Raw genomic sequence first — 11,556 nt, forward strand, 5'->3', positions numbered from 1 at the left:
TCTTCAACCTATAAACATTTCAAACTATTAACCCAGGGAAGGCTGGGGGAGTAGGTGCAGGGGGTGGGGGGGGCGGTGAGGAAGGAGGGGGAAGGAAGCACAGAAGAAAAGCACTGAACACTTAGCATTACAGGAGAATAGATAAAGAACATGAACAGCTTACTGTGGAGAGGGGTTTAATCAGGAAGTAGCCATCATCCTGTCGCTACAGAGCAGTGACAGCACTCCTAAACAAGCCGAGGGTTGGGTCCTGGATGTTTTTGTTGCTTGCTTTCTTTTTCAGTCAAGAAGGAAGAAAGCACACATGCTAACATGTCCGAGTTTGCTGAGCTCAAAGGTCTCCTGATGCCTACTGTCAAAAGCTATCCTGAAAATGAAACCCAAGCAAGCACTGGCAAAGCTGTATTTAAGGAAGCATCTAAAATCAACCACAAGCTCCCTCTGTGTTACACACAAAACATGGCTGTCTTATTCAGAGATTAGCAATTATTGTAATGAGATACTGTCGGAGAGGGTCAAACAGTGCTTCCTGCAGTTTACACATCTTGATTTCCTGGTAAACAAACTGGAAGGCAGGTGGAGCACTTGGATCACCAGTAACACAGCTGCTCACAGACCAAAACCAGCGCAGGTGAAGTATGCAGCTTTATTTATGTACTTTCATTACATGAGAGGAAAAGGTAGCAGAAAAACATAAAACCAACTGAACTATGAAGGAAATTTTTCCGAGACTGTTATGTAAGCATCAGTGCCAGGCTGCATAGTTTTCTTGTTTATGCCAAGCCCAAGGAAAATATCTTTATTTTCATATAAATGATGCCTAGGCGTGCGTGCACACACACACACACTCCAGAACACACTGCTGCCCAAGTTGTTTTGGTATGTCAAAGTGCTATGAAACTATACCCTGTAACAACCCTGGAAAAATCTGAAACTGAGGAAAATCAACTCTAATCACTGCATGTGAATTTAAGCATCAACCTCCAAAAAAGGGGCCAATTAAAGAAAGCTACTAATAATATGCAGAAGTCATAAAAATTAATTAATTAACACAATTTTAACAGAAAAAAAATCAAATGCCTTTTCTTGAAACTGCCAAAATTTTTTTCTTCACAAAAAGAAATAATCTCATATGGACTAAATGCATGGCAATGATTCCGTGAGAAGAGATTATAGGTTGTTCCCTATCTATAATAATTTCAAAATTTAATTTCCACAAGCTCCAGTTTCATGGTGGAACTGAAGAGGGTCCTAGGTTACTATGAAAATTAAAAGGTGAAAATAAAAAGTAACCCCCAACAAATAAACAATAACACTCCCCCAAAATAAAAACTTTGACTAACAGAACAAAAAGCTCTCTTTTCCTAAGAAACTAGAATAAAGTATTTGGTCCAAAAACAGAATACAAAATTTCTGCTAGGGATAACTTATTAGACAATCTGTTAATACAAGTAAAACTGTTACAGTGACCTAAAATAACAGCACAATGGCCTGAACCACAACATGTAATCTGAGAAAAATCATCGGCATATCTGGAGAAAGATTCAAAGGCACTGGGGGCTGGGGGGCAGAGAATCAATCAATGAATACTTCCTCCCTCCGAAATGCAGCAGCATCAAAGACAACCTAGGGAATACATCAAAGTAACATGCCTAAACAAAAAAAATCAAGAAACAACACACCAAAAGTTTCTAATAACAATGTTAGAAATACATTGCAGCCATTTTTCACAATCAGGAAAGAAACAAAGGAAACCTATGGGAAAAAATAAAGAATTACTGGAAAGATCATGAAATATGTAGGGGTGCATCTGTATCAGAAAACTCTGACAGCAAAAAATGCAGCCTCTGCCAATGAAGGAGTGATTCTGTCCTCAAAACCTCCCAAACAACCTAAGATATATTAAGAGGGATCTCTGCAATCCAAACAACACACTAAGAAGAAGTTTTGTAGGCTGTGCTTGCTACAGATGTAAATAGTACAGCTACAATTTCCTCATCAAACACTTGCCTATTAACTCTATTGCCTTAAGTGAAACTACACCAAAACTTCAGCATTTCATTCACACAGTATCTTGTTTCTTATCTTTCAAAAAAGCAGTTTTGTCAAACCATGTGCAGTGTTTCTGAAGACAAACAGTAAAATTTCAAACCATCAAATGAGAAAAGCCTTTGTGAAAATAAGGAGTGTCAGCAGCACACCCCACAGTAGTCTTAAAATACTTTTAAAAAGCAATATATGTTGTATTTAATCAGGGTAAGTTTGGTACTGGTATCACTGCAAACAAGCTTTCAGTGCAAAATTTAGAAAACCATGATCTGAACCATCAGTCTGCTAGTATCAGAAATTTGCATGCTAGAATAAAGCCATGATGAATTTGATTCTTGTATGACTCCAGGAGAATAACATAGAATAGTTCTACGTGTCAAAATAATAGCTCATAAACAATATTTTTTCTAAAATTGTTTCAATCCATATTGCTGTTCGTAGTGTGAAGAATACTTACTGTGGAACAGCCATTTAGCATTGACAGAGAAATGAAGGAGAGAGAAACAAAAACATGCTACTGGAAGTAGCAAAACAGAAGGTCCATACTTATTTTCTGAACCCCAGACTCAATCAGACAAGTAACCGTGAAACATTAAAAGCACAGATCTGGTTTCTCCCCCTGTAGTCACCAGAGAAGCTCTAAATATGCTGAACTACATCCCACTACCTCCATGTTAGTCAGCAAGAGAGAAACAAAGATTCAGCAGCTGTTGTTCTAAGACAGAAGTTTTACAGGCTACCAAAACACCTCAGCTTCATGAAAAAAACTACATTAAAAAAACTGGTCTAATATGACACAATAAATCAACTGCTCCAGCTGTATCTCAAATACGCATCAGTCCTGCCCTCATGAACTGGCATGGCCTCAACCCGTGGAGCCCAACCGGTTAGTTACTGCCTTTGTGAAAGATTTACTTTTTTTAACAGTATCACTTTCTGTTATAGCAAATTCTAAGTATAAATATGGGTACTAAATACAACTCTAGCTACAGGTATGATTAGGCAAACTAAATAAAAACAGTAAAATCTTTACAAAAGAATACATATGATAACAGTAAGTAAAACATTCAAGTATTCCTCCACTGAGATCTCAAACACTGCCCATGGGAACTAAATCTTATGGTCATGAAGATGTTACAAAATCCTGAAAACTTTATCTACTAGATTTCAGTCTATCTAGAACTATCTATATTTATTCAGGTAGCTCTACTCCACACATTGATTTAGAACTCAGTTTACCCCGTGTTAAAGCAATATAAAAGAAGTTAAGCCATGAATGTTGCTTACACACACTTGAGAAGAACACACAATCCTTACAGAACCCGTGGTGAATGCTAACAGAGATTTACGTTTTGCATCATAACTTGATCCAACTTCAAAACTGTTGCAAAAATCACATTACTTGATAGCAGAAATACTTGCTCAAAATAGTGAACATTTATGAATACAGGCCCAATACCTGAATCCAGCATCATCTGTGAACACAACCTCCATCAATGGTGCTGAAGAGCATAAACCTCCTGCAGTTTATTAAATCAACATGCTTATTTATAGAAGTTTCAGATGCAGTATTGGTCTGTCTTTTGCTTCTAGCAATTTCAGCTGGAATCCCCTGACACTAACTGCATGGACCAATAAGGAAGAGACAAAAGGATAATTCATTACTTAAGGAATGACAGCAATTCTAAATCATCTTTTTATTCAAGAAAAACCTAACAAGTTAATAGAAGTGACCTCCAACTAAAGTACAAAAGATTGGCAGGAAGAGGGGAGTGTCTACAAAGGATAGGCCCAACAACCAACTTTCCTCCCTTCATTCAGCCTGCAACAAAAGTCTCAACCACCATTTACTCCTCAGAGACCTTCATGGAACGGCACACCAAACCAAGTCCTACTTGCATCCCCATAAATTCAGACTCTGACAACATTTACAAGCCTCAGTACCACTTTTTCCCTACATATGCTACTGTACAGAGTCCACTCTTGAGTTCTCCTGTTACAATGAGTACTACTAGTACTCACTGGATTGTCTAAAGTTTGGTCTCCAAACTGAAAACAAAGATGCACAAGAGACAGACTACCTTACTTCAAATAGTTTCTCACCACCAAGAACAACTATGTCAACCAATCTTTAAAGCCCATCGCTGACAGTAAGGAATCTGCATCCTTACGCTGGTTATAGCCCTACCAAAGCAAAGGGAAAGAGGTGTCCTCTCTCGGTGGGAAGTGAGGTAACAATCTTCCCTTCGCCCTACCTCCTACATATCCTGGTCACATTTATGGGTCATACTGCTCATGATTTAGCTTTTGTTTCAAAGGCCCTTTGGTTCTTATTGAATTGTTTCCAAAATGCATGAACACGGCACCTGTCAACTTGTTTCTTAAACAGTACCACGGACTTGAAAGGAACACAGTAGCTACAAGTGAACCACCACTCAGAAAGAGCCATATTCTACTCTTTTTAAATACACCTCTACCAAAACCCTAGTAAGTACAGAATTGTTTCAGTGCACATAAGAAGTCACACAAAAACCCAGAAAACCAGCTTATTATTTACATTACTTCAGTGCCCAAAACCATTCTTCATGCAAGCTCATTATCAAAAACTAATCCCAGAACTACTAAAAATCCCAAACTATCACTTATTTAGTAGCATTTCAAAAAATTTGCCTCTGGATTTCAAGCCCACAAAGAATATATACATGGAATAAATATTCAAAGAGAACAGAAAAAAGACTGAATTAAATAATTTCAGTACATTTTAATTTTCTTGTATCAAAGCTTTCTTGTATGCTCCTTTCACTCTTAGTATTTTGATTATCAAAATGTCTTAGTATTACCAAATGATTTCAACTAGAAACTTGGAAACCAAACAAACTAAACCATATCAGGAGCTTGCATTGTCCTATGTACCAAATCATGCCATTTCATAACAGAGTTGATGTATCTTACCATAAAGTGTTGCTAATATTTTTTCAGTATAATCTAATAAAATGTAGTCAATTGAGTTTTATGAGATTTGACACCAAGATGAGGTTTATTTCCATGTTCTACATACATTACTATCATCCATTTTAAAAAGCATTACAGAAACCAATATTCTTAATTTTCTTTACATATATGTATGGGAGGGATAAATTCAGTATGAACTGCTATTTGGTCAAACAAGATTTTGGAGAAAAGATCACATAGGTAGCAAATGTGGCAGAGAAATGCACATAGAAGGAGGGTTAAACTGCTATTTTCCACCAAAAAAAACCATTAATTTACCACATTGGAAAACTGAAAACAAATCATTTTGAAATGATAAAGATATTTCAGAAGTTTTAAAAGCTTGGAACAATAAATATATTCTTTATCTATCATCGAAGTATACATACACAGACCCTCTGAGAGTACAATACTCATTTTGCTGCAGAAGAACAGACATTGCATAACAATGAGATTTGCTAATGAAATCAGCCGTCAACCTGGAATACATTTGTATTAAAACAAGACCTCAGTGTCATTTTCTTTTTGCATCATTTGTTCTTTCTCTCTTTTTTCGACCTTTCAAATATCTTGTCCTCGTTTCTCCGCTTCAAGTACAGCAATACTGCAAAATATTTTAATACTGTACGTACAACACTTTATTTTACAAAATTTTTTTCTCTGCTTACTGCTAAATGTAGGTTCTAATTGCATAGCTTCCATCAGCATTGTTAACTTAGCCTTGAAAGAAAAATCAATGGGTACTATAGAAACAAAGGAGTTTTACTTCCTTTGTAAAACTGCAGAAACATCTAATAAAAACTGGCTGTCACTTTCTATACTTTACTTTCGTAGTTCTATTTGCACACCCCTTAATACAAGAATTTAACAGAACACCACATTTTAGAAAAATACCCTCTCTGTTAATCTAATGACTAAAGAGGACAGAATTCAGCATCCTTACATGAATACAAGTGTATTTTCTTTGCTTGAACAAACAAGACCATAATGAAAAAAAGTAGAACAATCCAGCAAGTTCAGTGGCAGTATGTAAATGTATGCACTATACATAACAGGTACATAAAACACTTCACTGAAAATGAGATGAATACAGAAAGGAATTATTCTACTACTCAGAGGTGAGCATAAAAATTTAAAAATTACGAAAGTATTTTAAAAGACGTTTTTCTCTTGTTATACTAATATTTTATTTTGGTTTTGCAGGTTATATGCTGTCTAATACTTCATAGATAAAAAGATTTTTATGCCCCTAGCTCCAAAAGTATTAAGCCTATGTTTTGAAATCACCCCATAACTATTGAAATTAGAATACATTTTTTCTACTGTTCTCATTTTACAGATTTTTTTTTTCCTCCCCAATTTAATTAATACAAGTAACACATGGTTACCATAAGGTACTATCAAGTTAGTATTATTGTTGGCAAACTCCAAAGTCGTACCAAAATCTAATACAAAATGTGGAATAATTGTCTGGTGACTTGTTTGGTAGGGTTGTTGCTTTTCTTTTTTCCCCCGCAGAAGCAGGGGGGAGGAGGTGCACAGGTCACACATGACATGGTGTTTGCTTGGGTGGGCATGGACGTTTGCTTGTTCTTTTTTTCTAAATTAACACTGTGAAACCCGAACTCCGTTAAAAGGAACGGGCAAATAATTACCTACTCTAGTATACAAAAATTGCACACAACTCTCACAGAATAAATGGAAGTAATTTGTAATTTATTTTGTCTGGGGAAAGCAAGCCATTTTGTCATTTTATAGTTACAACCACGATCACAACATCAAAAAAAAACCCCAAAAGATCACCAAATGACCACTGAAAAAATAGAGGAGAAAAATAATTACATGTCAGAATATGGACATAAGCATCCCTGGAGCCAGCTGTATCAAATGGTCTCTATACAGCCCAGGAAGAATACCATCAAGATACTGGACATAATGAACTAGGTAAGTAACTGAAAGCACAAAAATTTCCAAAAACTGTCTTCATATGTGCTCCACTGCTAAGTTAACAAGCACCTATGTCATTAAGAACCTTTGAAAGCTAAAGGCATAAAACACATGGCCTTAGTTTATCTTCCATTTCTCTCAGTTTTAAAGATATGTGGCTACAGGATACAAACATCCAGGCACATGCCATATCAAGAGGTGTCAATCTCATTCGTGCATTACCACATTCTAATAAAAAGATGAAGAATATCACACACTATCAAAAATGGTTCTTTCAATTATGAAGCGTTTGTCCTTCTGCAATAAAGCCATCCACATTACACTTCAAAATGACTGAAGCTGAAGAGATAGAGGAGGCACGATTAATATAAAAGCAAGGACTATATGACCTCCAGGCTCTGAAATAAAGCAGCTCTAATGCAACAACCTTGACCCTTGAAAACAATAGGTCATTTTCTTCTGTGATAAACAGTGATTGCTTTCTGAAATGCCGGGAATTGTCAAGTAGGCTAAAGAGTACAGCTGGCAGATGATAGTTGTGAAAAGCTTGCACTTTTAACAATTACTTACTGCCATGTAGTATAGATCAAAAGTCCAATTAAGCATCTTCTACAAGATCTCACAGGCCCTTAAAGCCACATATCACAGCAACTGACATCACTGGTTTTATTAGGGATCAATCTAGTGGCTATGGAACCTAAGAATATAGAAACGTGTTAAATGATACAATCTTAATTCAAATGAGAAAGACAAGATATGCAAATCTGCTGTACATAGGAAATATGTGATTCTGGTACATCACTGTTGTCACTAGGCAATCATGCATATACCTTAAGCACACAATATAAAACTTCCCAACTCACACAACTTGGCATAAATTTTATAGGCATGAGAACACAGAAACCAGTTAATCTACTAATAAAAGTGAACCCTTATTTTAAAAGCATAGACAAGAACACAGATGAAACCATATCAACACCACACAGAATAAGATAATGTCAGGTACTAAAACATATATGAATTTTTATCAATAAGAAAAAGCATGAACCCAGAAATTTATTTATTCATAGTCTCTCTGAACTCTGAAGAAGCTACTTCAGTATATAGTTTAAAATTCTGTATTTTGCTGCAATACATCACAGACATAGGTGCTCAGTGTACAAGCATATTCCAAAAATGAACACTGTCCATTTTATAGTGTTTCAACTATTCCAGAGAATATTCATAAACATATACACGTTCGCATACAGAACATGCACATCTACATCTGGAGTTTGCATATACAGGTTTTGTATTGTGCTGTACTTGTAGCCATACGTATGCACACTAACATCTTCACTTCCAGTATTACACAGGGCTCAGTTAAACGCCATTACTGGCACTTCAATGCAGAAATTGTAAGCATCCTTGAAAGCTTACTTTTAATACTTATCAATAAAGTAGGCTTTTTTTTTTCACAATGAAATACCACAAATTGTATAGAATTATAATGACTACTGTTTATCTACTTTTAGGGAGTAAAACTAGAGGACAATTTATGGAAGCTCAGGAGGAACTCCTGAACACTGGAAGGTCACAGGCTATGTGCTGAGCTGCTAAGCAAGTGTCTATGATGCTGCAGAGCTGCCATTTTTCTTCCTTGACAAAGCCTCCATCTGCCACAGAGCCATTTACAGCCTCAGAGTCAGAATATCAATGATTTCCAACCATTCTGCAAGTCTGCTTTCACCTTGACATCACCTCTGTAAAACATCTAAAGCAGATGATACATATAACCGTCAACTACCTCTAAGCCCATACTTCATTCAACTGATAGGCATTTAAGCTGTACTCTAATACACCATATCTTTACTTCCTCTGAATTGTGCAAGAATATGAAAATTCCAAATTGCACACCCTTTTCATTATTGTGTTTGCCATAAAGAAATTACCTTCGAAAAACTTAAAATCTTTGACTATTGACAAAACATGTAAAAAAATGAGTTAGAAAACATCTGCATTTACATAATGGACATACACATCATCACAATTTACTACATTCTTTCCCAAATAAACGAAATATGCCTGGTATGATACTTACTACACAGAAAAAATTATCACAGCCTCACAGAAAACAGCGAAACTACTTTCAGCTCTTGATGTATACACAAACTGATTCTTAAAAGAAAAATTCAGGTTGGAGATGGGTCAGAAGAGGAAAAAGAATCCTGACTTGCTGAAAGAATACCTAATGAATTAGGTCCTCAGAAAAAACATATGATATCTGGATTGATAAAACCAATCATATACACATATACACACACATATATATTGACAGGCATTAATATTTATATGCACACACATACGTTCTCTGTCAAGTACGAGAACATACGCTCCATCATCAGGATCATTACAACACGACCTTAATGAAGACATTCATAGATAGCGACTTTTGGAGTCTCAAAATGCAGGTGAATGTCGGTAATCTACACTAATTTTAAAACAGGCAAAGTTGCAGCTTGATTTTATACTGAAACTGAGCTGTGGAAGAAACCATTTCGTATTACAAATATGTATGTAATCATTTATGATCATATAGCCAGAACTTCAACTACTGCCATACAAGCCCTCAAGATGTTAAGTACACAGGACCAAAATATTTGAAAGCTAGATGAACCTTGCAACTATCTTTATGAAAAAAATACTTTATAACACCTGTAAAGTGCATATTTTACAATCTCTTTTAAACTTTTGAATAAGCAAATGCAAAATTATCGATGGTAGTCTAGGTAAATAGCAAAATAACCCCCACATACAATATAACTCCCTCCTTGAACTCATAGCCCGTACCAAGACCAGACTTTCTGGAGCTTCCTTGTGGCGAATTAGTCAAGTCCTATTTAAAGAAGCTATCTAGTTGAAACAGGGACTCAAGGATACTCAAGATGAGTTACCTGCAGAAAAGTTCCTCAAGATTTATATATATGAAAAATGTATCTGTATTTTTATATATGAAAATATAAGGCGGTGACAATTTACATATGGAAAATTATCTTTTCAATAGTCAACCAGACATGTCGTCTTAACCTGAACATCTACATTTCAGGCTACTGTATGCTAAGACTCTGAAATTTATTAAGAAAAAATATTTCTCATTTCCTGTAAGTGGGCAAAGCTTTATTTTTAAATGCTAAGAGCATTTCCTTCTGTAAGAAAGCCAAAGCAAACAAAATGAAAACTCTAATCTAATCACATGTACTTGGAAATATTTCTGAACTTCTACACTTTTGAAGGAACTGTAAACAACACAAAACACTTCCTTGTACAAACAGAATGTTGCTATTGCAAAGAGAAATCAGCTGGTCTAACCAACACGGTAATACTACCAAAAACTGAATTTACATCTGAGCTCCTCCTGAGCTGTCATCTGTACAGTAAAGTTTAACAAACCACCTATTCCTCCTAGAAGTGGATTTACAATACTAAACCAGAATCGGCCCCATAGCAGATAACCATTATTAAATCTGGTTTGCAGCAGAACCATTAACAGAGTTGGGAGTAATTCTTACAGAAACTGGGTCAGTAAAGGGGTTTTGTGTTTTGTTTTGGTTTTTTAACTGCCTTCCTATTATAACTTAAAACACATCAAATGTAGACTATTAGTTTAAAAGAAAACTATAATAAAAAGCAGATATTCCACAGAGAAATACGCGGTTAGTTAATTCTTTCCTTGACACTTTCAGTCCTTTTGTAATTTTACTTTTGTAATTTTAGTTGTTTGATCTAGCATGTTAATTGGTTTTAGTCAATAAAGGCATCTAAATACATACAAGCAAGGATATACAAGTGCACACACATTAACCATATTTGCAGACAACATACAGCAATAAACGACTTCAAATTTTTTAATAAGATGATTTTCTAAAAATACCTACATAGAAGTTATAAGTAGAAAAAAATGAACAAATGCCCTGTGCTTCCTTTACACTCAATATAATTACTCCAAGCATGTAAAACTGTTACAATCATATTATCTTTAGTTTCTTAGTCAATGTTAATTGTTAGTATACTAAAAGTGAAGATATAATTAAATCTCTAGGTGTTACACGAGTATGAAGTAAGTAAATTCTCATGTTCTTTGGGGGACAGCCTGTTTTGGAAGCTTTTAAATATTTTCTGAGCTTGCTAAGTGTGTACCTCCCCACACTGTAAAAAACCCTGAAACTGCTACTTTTCAAACATTATTACCACAAACCATCAACGGCCTCCTTTTATAATCTCAGAATAATTGTGTTTAGAAGGGACCACAAAGCTCAACTCATCCCACCCCACCCCCTGCCATGGCCAGCAACACCTTCCTCTATCCCAGGCTGCTCTAAGCCCCAATGTCCAACCTGGCCTAGGACACTCCCAGGGATCCAGGGGCAGGCACAGCTGCTCTGGGAATCCCTTCCCAGCTCCTTCCCACTCTCCCAGCCAGGAATTCCCAATACCCCATCCATCCCCACCCTCTGGCACTGGGAGCCATTCCCTGGCTTCTGACCCTCCATCCCTTGTCCCCAGTCCCTCTCCAGCTCTCCTGGAGCCCCT

General features: G+C 36.2%; 1 protein-coding gene across 16 annotated transcripts in view; it reads right to left on the bottom strand.

Annotated features, from left to right (window-relative positions):
- Nucleotides 1-11,556, bottom strand: part of BAZ2B (bromodomain adjacent to zinc finger domain 2B) — a 113,425-nt gene that overhangs the window by 72,681 nt on the left and 29,188 nt on the right. The window contains exon 1 of one of the 16 annotated variants that reach the window (XM_015634136.3): nucleotides 164-389. The exons of the other annotated variants lie outside the window; for them this stretch is intronic. The gene's annotated coding sequence lies outside the window, so the exon portion shown is untranslated. Of the gene's footprint in view, nucleotides 1-163; nucleotides 390-11,556 lie in introns of those variants that run through there. 16 annotated transcript variants of the gene reach the window in all.

The sequence above is a fragment of the Parus major genome, chromosome 7 (genome assembly GCF_001522545.3).
Source record: "Parus major isolate Abel chromosome 7, Parus_major1.1, whole genome shotgun sequence".
Classification (NCBI taxonomy): Eukaryota; Metazoa; Chordata; class Aves; order Passeriformes; family Paridae; genus Parus; species Parus major.